This window comes from Hypomesus transpacificus, chromosome 8, assembly GCF_021917145.1.
Source record: "Hypomesus transpacificus isolate Combined female chromosome 8, fHypTra1, whole genome shotgun sequence".
Classification (NCBI taxonomy): Eukaryota; Metazoa; Chordata; class Actinopteri; order Osmeriformes; family Osmeridae; genus Hypomesus; species Hypomesus transpacificus.
Window position 1 is genome coordinate 13,890,613 of NC_061067.1, and position 12,945 is coordinate 13,903,557.

At 40.6% G+C, this 12,945-nt stretch overlaps 1 protein-coding gene across 2 annotated transcripts in view; it reads left to right on the top strand.

Annotated features, from left to right (window-relative positions):
* The first annotated feature begins 10,253 nt into the window (after nt 1–10,253).
* csrnp1b (cysteine-serine-rich nuclear protein 1b) overlaps nt 10,254–12,945 on the top strand; it is a 78,037-nt gene continuing 75,345 nt past the window's right edge. The window contains exons 1-2 of one of the 2 annotated variants that reach the window (XM_047023459.1): nt 10,254–10,472; nt 11,896–12,040. The gene's annotated coding sequence lies outside the window, so the exon portion shown is untranslated. The remainder of the gene's footprint in view (nt 10,473–11,895; nt 12,041–12,945) is intronic. The other variant, XM_047023457.1, reaches the window with a different exon arrangement.

The window sequence follows — 12,945 nt, forward strand, 5'->3', positions numbered from 1 at the left end:
TTGTATTATATACACAACACCACTTATGCTGCTGTGCTAACCCAACATCAAACCCAGCTAGTTCACACAATCAACAATAACATTATTATTATTATGATTATTTTAGGCTTTAAAATTATTTAACTGTGAAGACCATGAAGCCTATTTATCCAAACCAGTTAAGTACCAGATGCGGTGAAATCCGAACAGTGATTTTTACTAAGTACCTCAACAGTGTGAAATGTCCGGAGACCCATGCAAAATCACTCAAAACACTGGTTCGATTCCAGGCTCTGGCTAGAGCAGGGGTGGGGAACCTTTTTTCTGCAAAGGGCCATTTGGATATTTATAAAATCATTCGGGGGCCGTACAGACTAACCCTTATCAACTTAAGAATGTGCCTGCTATATTTGGTCAAACACTTAATTAATTCACCCCTAATGTGATGGCTGGAACTGCTTGTCATTGTGAGGTTTGTGATGTTCTCTGGTGTAACGGAGGTAGAACCGTGAAACTCGCTCCTCAGGTATTTAATAGGCCACCAGCATCAACAAAGAACTAGCTTTTCTTTGGCGTAGCTGGTAGTGGTCGCGCTTGGCAAGTTGGAGGTGGTGCGTTCGAGCCCAGTGAGTGGCGAACGAGCCTTGTCGTGACGGAGCGTGGCTACAGCTGTTACATACCTGTCACACTGGTACGGATGCAGCCTGCTTTGACTAGTGTGCAGTGAACATTTCTGGGGGGGTAATATCATGATTACGGAAAGGGAGCCTATTATTTTTTATTCTGCTACCATTTTTGAGATTGCTTATCGATCCGAGTGTTAATCAGGCCAGACGTTGTAAACATTTGGGGCTTACGCCAAACCAACAACGTATTCTGGGTTTGATTTGCTGGTAAGGAATTCCACACTTAAAGAGGTCTGGGGCAGAATTTACTACTCCCTAGAACCCCCATAGGTAAGGCATGCTATTCCAGACAGCTCCACAGGTATGTCCTTGGAGTCATTATTCACCATGGGAAGGGAAGTAAGCAGGCAGTGGAGGATGTTAATCTGTACACACAGATGGAGCATGAAAACAGAAAAGGTAGCAATATGACGGCTTCAGCTCTGGACCACCGTTTATATCAACAGTTGAGTGGTGCTCTTGACCGCGCTCAGAGGCTGTGCTTGTTCAGTGATTCTTGTTTTGGTCAGAACAAAAATATCAACCTGCTGTCCATGCTGTTTTCCTTTATGAAGGCCTTTCCAAGAATCAGTGCCGAGTATTTGTTTATCCGAAAGAAGGATACCATTCTTCTGCCAGAAGAATACTATCAGATTTTGCGCTGTCATGGAAATGTACACGTCTGGGCAACACTGGAAGGCTTATGATTTCAAGACAGAAACACAGGCTTTTGTCAAGTCACAGAGGTCATTTAAGCTAAGTGAAGCGAGAGTGCTGGAATTGAGAAATGACAAAGTGGGATTCAAGGCTGTGTATAACGGTGAATACTGCTACCACTCAGTGCTGAAGAGAGGAAAGAAGTGGGCAAACTTCAAGCCAAGTCAGCTTCCTAATGAAAGCACAGTAAAGGAAGAAAAAAAGAAGGATGTCTCTGAAATTGGTGTAAGTCACAATGTGTGTGCCTTCTATGATGATGCACACTCTCAATCACAGATGAATGTTGACTGTGACAGTCATGAAGAGTAGCTGAGAGAGGAAGCGTCCAGAGACTCAGCTTTAACCCTGCAAATGAAGAGCAGGAGAAAACTGAACGTCCCCTAATTTATTGCCAGGATTTCATCAGAATTCTGAGGGATTCAGAGATCCAGATCATTCACCCAAAGCCTTGCAGATCTCCCTAAACTCTTAAATGTATCTCAGCCTTTTAATAAATTTGATTAATTTATTAATAGAATTAATTTAATGTTATATTGTTTATAACACTGTTTAATACTATATTCATATTGTTTAATAATATTATTTAAAATATATAATTGTTGTGTATATAATATTTGTATTGTATTAAAAATTAATTAAATATTATTGAATGTTTTAACGCAGAAATATTGTATTGTAAATATTTTGAAAAGAAAAACGTGTCATCGATTTATTGCATTTTGGGGGAAAAAATGATCAGTTTTTTTAAATAAATCTTTGAAAATCTAAATCTGGATTTCAATTGTTTATGTTAATATGACCTCAAGATGCTATGTGACTGTTTGAAACAGAAAATAGTGGTTTTCATCTTTGCACTTTATTAGTAAAGAAAACGCATTTTAACTCAAATTGATCAAAATGGATTTATAGAGTTTTGGAACCAAACTCTTCATATCTCCATCGTCTCATCCTGGCTTGGCAAACGTGCAACCGATTATGCTGCAATGAGCAGATCACACTAACCCAGCTAACACATTTACGTTGCCCTTGACGTTGTTTGACCCTGGTTGTTTTACCCATACTCCAGGGGTGTTTTGCTGACAAGTTCTGCTTCTGTCGTCTCAAGCTCTGTTTTTTAATGTTGAGCATCTGTATCCAGTTCTGCAACCTATTTCCCTTTTTAACTTTCTGTTATTGAGGAATTCCTCTTTTGATAGACATGAACTATTGAACTAATGATGTAACTGTCTGGAATTACTGTATAAAAGAGTGTTCAGATCATGACACCTTTAGAGAGCCCTTCTACTGCAGACATCATTTATGATACTGTTTTGGAATTGCTCCTCCTTGATTTCAAGAATAAACAGATAAAGACAAATTCTTCTGACTTCAGACATTCAATCATAGAAAATTCCACCACATTGTCCCCTCTCACGAACATTCTCAGCCTGATCCCTGTGAGCAGTGCAGAATGTGAGCGAGAATTCGGCTTAATGAATATTGTTGTGTATATAATATTTGTATTATATACACAACAATATTGTGTATTATATTTGTATTATATACACAACACCACTTATGCTGCTGTGCTAACCCAACATCAAACCCAGCTAGTTCACACAATCAACAATAACATTATTATTATTATGATTATTTTAGGCTTTAAAATTATTTAACTGTGAAGACCATGAAGCCTATTTATCCAAACCAGTTAAGTACCAGATGCGGTGAAATCCGAACAGTGATTTTTACTAAGTACCTCAACAGTGTGAAATGTCCGGAGACCCATGCAAAATCACTCAAAACACTGGTTCGATTCCAGGCTCTGGCTAGAGCAGGGGTGGGGAACCTTTTTTCTGCAAAGGGCCATTTGGATATTTATAAAATCATTCGGGGGCCGTACAGACTAACCCTTATCAACTTAAGAATGTGCCTGCTATATTTGGTCAAACACTTAATTAATTCACCCCTAATGTGATGGCTGGAACTGCTTGTCATTGTGAGGTTTGTGATGTTCTCTGGTGTAACGGAGGTAGAACCGTGAAACTCGCTCCTCAGGTATTTAATAGGCCACCAGCATCAACAAAGAACTAGCTTTTCTTTGGCGTAGCTGGTAGTGGTCGCGCTTGGCAAGTTGGAGGTGGTGCGTTCGAGCCCAGTGAGTGGCGAACGAGCCTTGTCGTGACGGAGCGTGGCTACAGCTGTTACATACCTGTCACACTGGTACGGATGCAGCCTGCTTTGACTAGTGTGCAGTGAACATTTCTGGGGGGGTAATATCATGATTACGGAAAGGGAGCCTATTATTTTTTATTCTGCTACCATTTTTGAGATTGCTTATCGATCCGAGTGTTAATCAGGCCAGACGTTGTAAACATTTGGGGCTTACGCCAAACCAACAACGTATTCTGGGTTTGATTTGCTGGTAAGGAATTCCACACTTAAAGAGGTCTGGGGCAGAATTTACTACTCCCTAGAACCCCCATAGGTAAGGCATGCTATTCCAGACAGCTCCACAGGTATGTCCTTGGAGTCATTATTCACCATGGGAAGGGAAGTAAGCAGGCAGTGGAGGATGTTAATCTGTACACACAGATGGAGCATGAAAACAGAAAAGGTAGCAATATGACGGCTTCAGCTCTGGACCACCGTTTATATCAACAGTTGAGTGGTGCTCTTGACCGCGCTCAGAGGCTGTGCTTGTTCAGTGATTCTTGTTTTGGTCAGAACAAAAATATCAACCTGCTGTCCATGCTGTTTTCCTTTATGAAGGCCTTTCCAAGAATCAGTGCCGAGTATTTGTTTATCCGAAAGAAGGATACCATTCTTCTGCCAGAAGAATACTATCAGATTTTGCGCTGTCATGGAAATGTACACGTCTGGGCAACACTGGAAGGCTTATGATTTCAAGACAGAAACACAGGCTTTTGTCAAGTCACAGAGGTCATTTAAGCTAAGTGAAGCGAGAGTGCTGGAATTGAGAAATGACAAAGTGGGATTCAAGGCTGTGTATAACGGTGAATACTGCTACCACTCAGTGCTGAAGAGAGGAAAGAAGTGGGCAAACTTCAAGCCAAGTCAGCTTCCTAATGAAAGCACAGTAAAGGAAGAAAAAAAGAAGGATGTCTCTGAAATTGGTGTAAGTCACAATGTGTGTGCCTTCTATGATGATGCACACTCTCAATCACAGATGAATGTTGACTGTGACAGTCATGAAGAGTAGCTGAGAGAGGAAGCGTCCAGAGACTCAGCTTTAACCCTGCAAATGAAGAGCAGGAGAAAACTGAACGTCCCCTAATTTATTGCCAGGATTTCATCAGAATTCTGAGGGATTCAGAGATCCAGATCATTCACCCAAAGCCTTGCAGATCTCCCTAAACTCTTAAATGTATCTCAGCCTTTTAATAAATTTGATTAATTTATTAATAGAATTAATTTAATGTAATATTGTTTATAACACTGTTTAATACTATATTCATATTGTTTAATAATATTATTTAAAATATATAATTGTTGTGTATATAATATTTGTATTGTATTAAAAATTAATTAAATATTATTGAATGTTTTAACGCAGAAATATTGTATTGTAAATATTTTGAAAAGAAAAACGTGTCATCGATTTATTGCATTTTGGGGGAAAAAATGATCAGTTTTTTTAAATAAATCTTTGAAAATCTAAATCTGGATTTCAATTGTTTATGTTAATATGACCTCAAGATGCTATGTGACTGTTTGAAACAGAAAATAGTGGTTTTCATCTTTGCACTTTATTAGTAAAGAAAACGCATTTTAACTCAAATTGATCAAAATGGATTTATAGAGTTTTGGAACCAAACTCTTCATATCTCCATCGTCTCATCCTGGCTTGGCAAACGTGCAACCGATTATGCTGCAATGAGCAGATCACACTAACCCAGCTAACACATTTACGTTGCCCTGACGTTGTCGCAACGTCACGCGATGACCAAACATACGTTGCCGCAACGTCTTTGGCGACGTTGCGGGACCGTGCATCTGTGGGGCGCCAGTAGGTTGCCGCAACGTCATCTTGTGACGTTGCCAGTCCGTAACCGCGACGTCGTGGCAACGTTAATTTTCCGACGTTGCCAGTCCGTAACCGCAACGTCGTGGCAACGTTATTTTCCGACGTTGCCAGTCCGTAACCGCAACCTCCTAGCAACGTAATTTTCTGACGTTGCCAGTCCGTAACCGCGACGTCGTGGCAATGTTATTTTCCGACGTTGCCAGTCGGTAACCGCAACCTCCTAGCAACGTTGTTTTGGGACGTTGCCAATCCGTAACCGCGACGTCGTGGCAACGTTATTTTCCGACGTTGCCAGTCGGTAACCGCGACCTCCTAGCAACGTTGTTTTGTGACGTTGCCAGTCCGTAACCGCGACCTCCTAGCAACGTAATTTTGTGACGTTGCTAGTCCGTAACTGCGACGTCAACAATTTACTTAATTATGAAGTAACCTTCATATGCAGACCTCATTTGCCCAGAAGGCTACTTGTTTTGGTATAATAGATAGCCAACCTTAGGAGGAATATGTTTGTGTGATGTGTAGCCTGACTCAAGCTAAATCATAAACGAGGCAGCATTTCAGAATCAGAAAGTGTTTTAATCGCCATGAAAGTTTGCACAGACAAGGAATTTACTTTGGCAGGAAGGTATATACATTCACCATATAGGAATCCTAAATATGTGGTCTACCTATACTAAAGGGGAGTCAGATGGCTGATCGGTTGGGGAATCAGGCTATTAAATCAGAAGGTTGCCAAATGATGTGTCCTTGGGCAAGGCACTTCACCTTACTTTCCTCCAGGGAATATCCCTGTACTTACTGTAAATAAGAGCGTCTGCTAAAATGACAATGCACAAAGTATGCATGTAACATTTACAATAAAAACTAAAATGGCCAAAATATATACATACGTGATAAAAAGTGCCACTGCAAAACAAACACTGCAAAACAAACACTGCAAAGAAAAAAACACTGCAAAACAAACACTGCAAAACAAAAGTGCCAAACAAACAAAGTGCAAAAAATGAATTAAAATCTTCTTCCAGTCCCCGCTATGAGTCCTGTCTGATGGCCCTGACAAGGAAGCACAAAATAAGTTAGTGTTCGATTAACATAATCGCACGTGTGAAAAGGGGCTATACAAGTCTTAAAAAGTCACATCTAAAATAATATACATCATCAATTAAAATATTATGTGATTCTACATTTGTGTCATAGCCACGTGAAAGATTGGATATGGAAGTTGCAAACATGATTCATTCACCTGGCTGGTTTTGAATGGGCTGCCGGGGTGTGTTTGAGTGTTTCCTCTGTGGAGCGCCACAGCTTTCTCTCCCAGTCCCGTCTTCTACTTCATCACAGCGTCTGGAATTAGAAGTCATGAACTTATTGTCAGCACCAATGTGAACGTTGAATGCGTGTAAGCCATAGTTTGTGGGATCTCCAAACACTTACCGCTCTCTTTCGCAACTCCAGCACCTTAAGGCGCTCCTCAAGGTCTTGAAGTTCAGCCTGTGTTTGGGCCACCTGTAGGTCCATCACTGGCACCTCTTCAGTGTGTCTGCCCTGTGGTCGCCTGAACAGGAGAGCCTCTTGCTGGTTCTCTTCCAATGTCTCCATCTTCCGGAGCATAACCTGTAATGTGTCTGTAATTAAAGACAAGTAAAACAAGTTTACAAGAGTTTGCATGATTGGCATACACTGTGGTTCTTCTAGATTAGCTGTAACATTGATGTACATAACAAATGTTACCTTGATTGGTCTTTGCCCAAGATGGTACAGCTGAATGGGGTATACAAAGCATTAGTAAGACAACATTTGTTGTTTTGACAAATATGTTTCCCCCCACGATCAGAACAACTTAAGTATGCCTTACAATTAGGTATGCCTTACAATGGCAATGGTATGAGTATTTTTTTGAGTGTCTTATATTTGCACTTGCCTGGCTGCCAGCTGTTTTCCGGGGCACCCTATGGGTTCTCCTCCACCAGACCAGAGTTGACACCTAGAGGTATGGCATCTGGTGATGCAAATGTTTTAAGTCATACTTTTGCTTCAAAGCATAGCCTTTAGGGTTGCCATGGCTCATACAATTATTGTCACTGTTATAAACGGTCATTCATTACTTTACCATAATTTCCAAGGGACACAGTACTTGTGATGGTGGTCGGATCACCTGTACAGAAATGAAAGTGGAATGTAGTTTACGTACATAGTAGCCTATTAGTATATTGATATTGAAGAAGCATCGCACATATGTGATCGTTCGAAAGCAGGGCCCCACAGCGTAGCATCGCACATGTGTGATTCTGAACATTCCAACCAACTATTTTCCGATGGGCAGAAACTATATGATAAACACTACAGTATGGCTTCAAAATGTACAATTAGTAGGCTAACAAGTAACACTAGCAAGTAGTAGCATTGGTACGAGTATTATCTTAGGTTGCTAGGTAACGGAAGCTAATTAAAGCTACATACCTTCCGTTTTGGAAAAATAACTCACGTACTCTGGTGAAAGTGTCTGAAATATTTAGAACTCACGCATCTAAAGGTTAAAACGAATAAACTTATCCAAAAACAAATGTCATGTACAAATTGGAAGAATTAGTGACATGATACTTTTACAGACGCCATTGCTGTGCATGCCATGACCGACTGTGAACGTGATCAGCCACGCGCTAGCGTCTTTGAAAATTCAGGGCTAGCTAACTAAATAAACTATTTTGGGACAAGGTTTTCTAACAGTTCTGAACTTTTATTTTCACTGATTCTTTTGAGGGTGATTTTTGAGACTCTAAACTTTGATAACATGTATGCATTTTCAGTATTTCAAAACAACTTTCTGGAGGGTTTAACCTAGCTAGCGAAATTCTAACGTAAACAATGTGAATCTGATATAACGCTATAAACAACTCAATTTCAAACCTATATGCCCCATCCAATTTCTAAAAATATGTTTATATATTTAAAACTATGTCTGTAAAGAAACTCACCTTTGAAGTAACTTATTTCCAGGTAAAATCCATTGTGTGAAAGACGGTAGGACCCCGGCAAAAACTGTTTAGGAAGCCCAGTTTCAGCTATGCCTTGAAATGGGCATGCGCAAAGTTGTTGCTCAGGGGCAGACTGAGGGGCAGGTTTGCTAAGGAAGAATTGTAATATTCTGTGATGACTTGTCTTTGAAAATGAAACTCTTAAGAGTCGCTTACCTTTTGGTCACATTTAACAATTTTGTAGGCCTATTACAAAACTATTGGAGCACAAATTTGCATTGTGTGTCATACAGCTTTGGTGTGCTATAGCCTACAAATAATGTTTGCTTAATCATGTTACTCATCACACATTGATTGCTTTTGTACATGTTTATAGTAAAGAATGAAAGACTAAATTATATTCCACATTCTTTCTTTTTTAATTTACGATGTGTCTGCATATGAGAACATTGATGACCAATGACCTGCTGGGGCTGAGCAGCACATGAATTACATGCAGTGTCTACATTTATATATATAAACCACTATATTGCACTCAAGATCCGTTGTCCTGCGACAAAAATAAGGTAACCAGCCGACCAAGGGACGACGTCGCGGCAACGTTGTCCACGGGTCTAAAAATAAGGTAACCAGCCGACCAAGGTACAACGTCGCGGCAACGTTGTCCACGGGACCAAAATTAACGTAACCAGACGACCAAGGTACAACGTTGCGGCAACGTTGTCCATGGGACCAAAAAATAACGTAACCAGCCGACCAAGGTACAACGTCGCGGCAACGTTGTCCATGGGACCAAAAAATAACGTAACCAGCTGACCAAGGTACAACGTCGCGGCAACGTTGCCCACGGACCTAAAAATGACGTTACCAGCCGACCAAGGTACGACGTCGCGGCAACGTTGTCCATGGGACCAAAAAATAACGTAACCAGCCGACCAAGGTACAACGTCGCGGCAACGTTGCCCACGGACCTAGAAATGACGTTACCAGCGGACCAAGGTATGACGTCGCGGCAACGTCGCCCACTGGTCTAAAAATAACGTAACCAGCGGACCAAGGTACGACGTCGCGGCAACGTTGCCCACTGGTCTAAAAATAACGTAACCAGCCGACCAAGGAACGACGTTGTGGCAACGTTGCCCATGGGACCAACTGGCAACATTCCCTTTATAACGTTGCTACGACGTTGCCACGACGTTGCCAGAAGGTAACGTCGCGGGTTACCAACTGAGCACTTACTGGCAACGTTGCCGCAACGTCATGTGTTAGCTGGGAAGTCGAGAGGCGCCTTTTCAATTTTCCTGGATATCTTTATTCTACTTTTGTGCAATAGCCTCCTGTATTTATGCCCGTCTCAATCACTGCCCATTCCCCGCCCCTAATAATGACGTAACTGAAGCACGAGAGAGTGACGGTGCGTGTCCACTACACGCTCCGCTCCGCTGTAGTGGACACGCACGGTGAGAAAGAGGAGCGAAACCTCAAAACAGACAGAGTGCCCTCACACAACGAGTTCCACAGGCTACATAAGTTTTCAGTGTAGCCTACTTGAGGCACATGAATATTGCACAATATGAATTAACTCATCAATTCACAATAAACTGAGTCAGACTTTTGTCTTTACTGAAAGTTAAGACATCCTTAACATTTTTTGTTGCTGCAATATTGATGATAATGGGCCAACCATTTATTTCAATCCATGAACACGGAGTACTTACTCGCAACATATTAAACCCTAAAAATAAGTATTTATATTATCTACTATCCATCTCCGTAAGCTAAAAATACAGTAGCCTAAATTGTGTTCAGGATGCTGGCTCGCCGGGGTTGGAGCTAGCTCGGAAGGCAGGATGCAGCGTGGGCAGTCTCCCCTTGTGTCACCGTCTGCGTCAGACGTCGGGAGGGAGTTTTCCACTGACGAATAAGGCTGAGCTACTGAGCATTCTGCCACGGACAAGAGAAACGCTTTCGCTTGTACGGTGCTCGTGGGCTACAAAAGGCTAACAAAATCGAGCGGGTCTGTAAGATCAGTCAACAGAACAATTGAATCGTTTGAATTATAGTTGATCTGATGACATCACTAATGGTGATCGGATACGTACATTCTTGGTGAGTAGCCTAGTGTGTTGTCGGTGATTGGGAACCTGTTACAAATGTTTGTTCTTAAACCTCGGGATGGAGAAGAGAAGCCAAATAGTTTGAATGTTCTTGTCTTTATGTCACTACGTTTTTTTTTAAATGTTAATGGTTTGTTATCTTTGGCTACGTTGTCTTGGTTTGTCGAGTAAAATATGTAGCGTAGGCCTATTCTATCGTTGTCTATTTTATTTGAATAACTGTTAATTCCAATTATTTGATGATCATTTTAACTTGCCTTTTTTAGCCTAGTTCTATTCATTTGTTACGAGTAGCCAATATAGGCTATCTTGACCCACAATCTTTGTGGTTTGTGTTGCGTTGACTGAGGTCAGATTTCTTCTAACCAATTTATTTATCTAAAAGTAATGGTGTAGTTTATTTGTCGGGTTATAGATTTATGATACAGGGTTTTATTGTCGATAGGGTATTTACAAGTGTGCGTTCGGTAGCTTCCACTGTGTCGCGTCTTAGTAGTAGCCTAATCAAAGGGCAACTCCTGAAGGCACAGATAGTTGTCATTGTTATTAGCAGTAGGCTGATCACGAGAAATGATCTGGTAAACACGAGGAAGACTATAATATAGCCTACGTTATACGCGATTAAATGACTGGCTTAATGCTGCTAGCCTCTGCTTGTTAATTTAAAATGTAGAACTTTGTAATAGCCTATTTGCAAATGCATAATTTATATTTTATTTATTTTATAATTAAGAATGACCACAATAGCCTAATCGCAATTAAATAGGCCTATGATAGATTTTGTGATTCGAAGGAATCTGAATGATTGCTTACCTCTCTATATTTAAGGCTACCAATCTATATTTTAAACAATGAAACTGATCACAACGAGATTATGGCCTACCTATTCAAAATGTAGGCAACAACACCCGTCCTTTTTGCGGTTTGAGTAATGTAAAGGTTTTCAGAGAACAACGATTCCATTAGGGCACGAGAATCTATGAAACATGTGTTTCTCCTGGAATTTGTTCGGCAAGTCAAGGAGCCAATCGTCTCACGCGCGACCTCAAACGTATCATTTTAGAAATCTTGCTCCAAAAGTTCCCCATTCACAGTGCGCTACTTTCAGTTGGGCCAAATTTATCCAATGTCCATTGCAGACATTTTGCATTTATTATTCACCTTTGACCTCTTATTGTTGTTGATACTTCCTTTTTTGGTATGTGGTTATTCGATCCATTTGTGAATTAACTTTATCAAGCCGAATACACCATGGATACAGTTGTCATCCATTTCTTGTTTCTTAAATCTGTACTTTTTTGAAACAGTCCTCCAATTAGATTAGCTAAAATTTAGACGCATTTATTTCCATCGCTTTGATCCACTTTGTTTGTCTGTCGAGCCTAAATACTTTTTTTATGGTGTCGTTATTTCAGGGCATTTTAGTAGGATTAAGTAATCTGGATTTCCTGCCGAGGCTTCGAATGTGAGAGACTATGTTGATTATCTGAAGGGCCACTTCCTGTGCATTGCGGCACACATTTCCAAACATCAGAAACGGTTTGACTGTTTCTGTCTGAGGTACACACACCCACATATGACACACACAACACATAGTTATCAGGTTCAAAGGTTCTCAGTCCTCAGTTTGGAGACAGCAGTTGTCAGACAGACTGTCTGTTCTCTTGTTATTTTTGGATTACATAGGACAGTCCAGCTTTTGTGTCCAGAGGCAGGGGGTGGGATACACATTGGTCTGTGAGATGGGGTGGGGGTCCTGTCTTTCTGTTTTGATTTAGCAGACGGCCATCTATCTGCTTTGTCCTCCCAGCATTCCCTTCTCTGCTTGTGAGGTACTCTTGAGTCCTCTAGATGAGAGAGGACCTCTAACACTTTCCTCCCAACGCACACACACACACAACTCTTTCCAGGGTGGATCATATCTGACATATTGTTGAAATCAGACAATTGTCCAGATTTCCAGTCAATTATGCATGTTTTTTTTAATGGTAATTAGCTTTTACTACCTGGTCCCTTGATTTTTTTTTACAAAAAATAAAATAAAATGCAAATCCTGGCAGGTCACAATGAAAGGACTGTAAGTTATTTTTTAATGGATGGACACCAGTCTTACTCTATAAATGTTATCTTGGTATGTTTTTGGTGACGTGACAGATGGGGCTGTGGTTTATGCCAGTGATTTATAAGTGGTTTGAGATTTCACTGTTTACTGCTCCTTTTACAATGCTAGAAAATGGCCTCATAGTTGCCTCTACAGTATTTGGGTCAATGACATGCATATTTTGGTGTCCGAGTGCATTATTTTTTTTTTTTTTTTATGTAATCAATTCATGACATGTATCAATTTACTATTTAAAACATAATTAGTTGCAACACATTTCAGTACATTCAAATAATAAATATAATTTTATGCGTTGGCATCTCAAACCTCCAGAATGTCAGGTGGCGCAACTGTCCATGCAAAT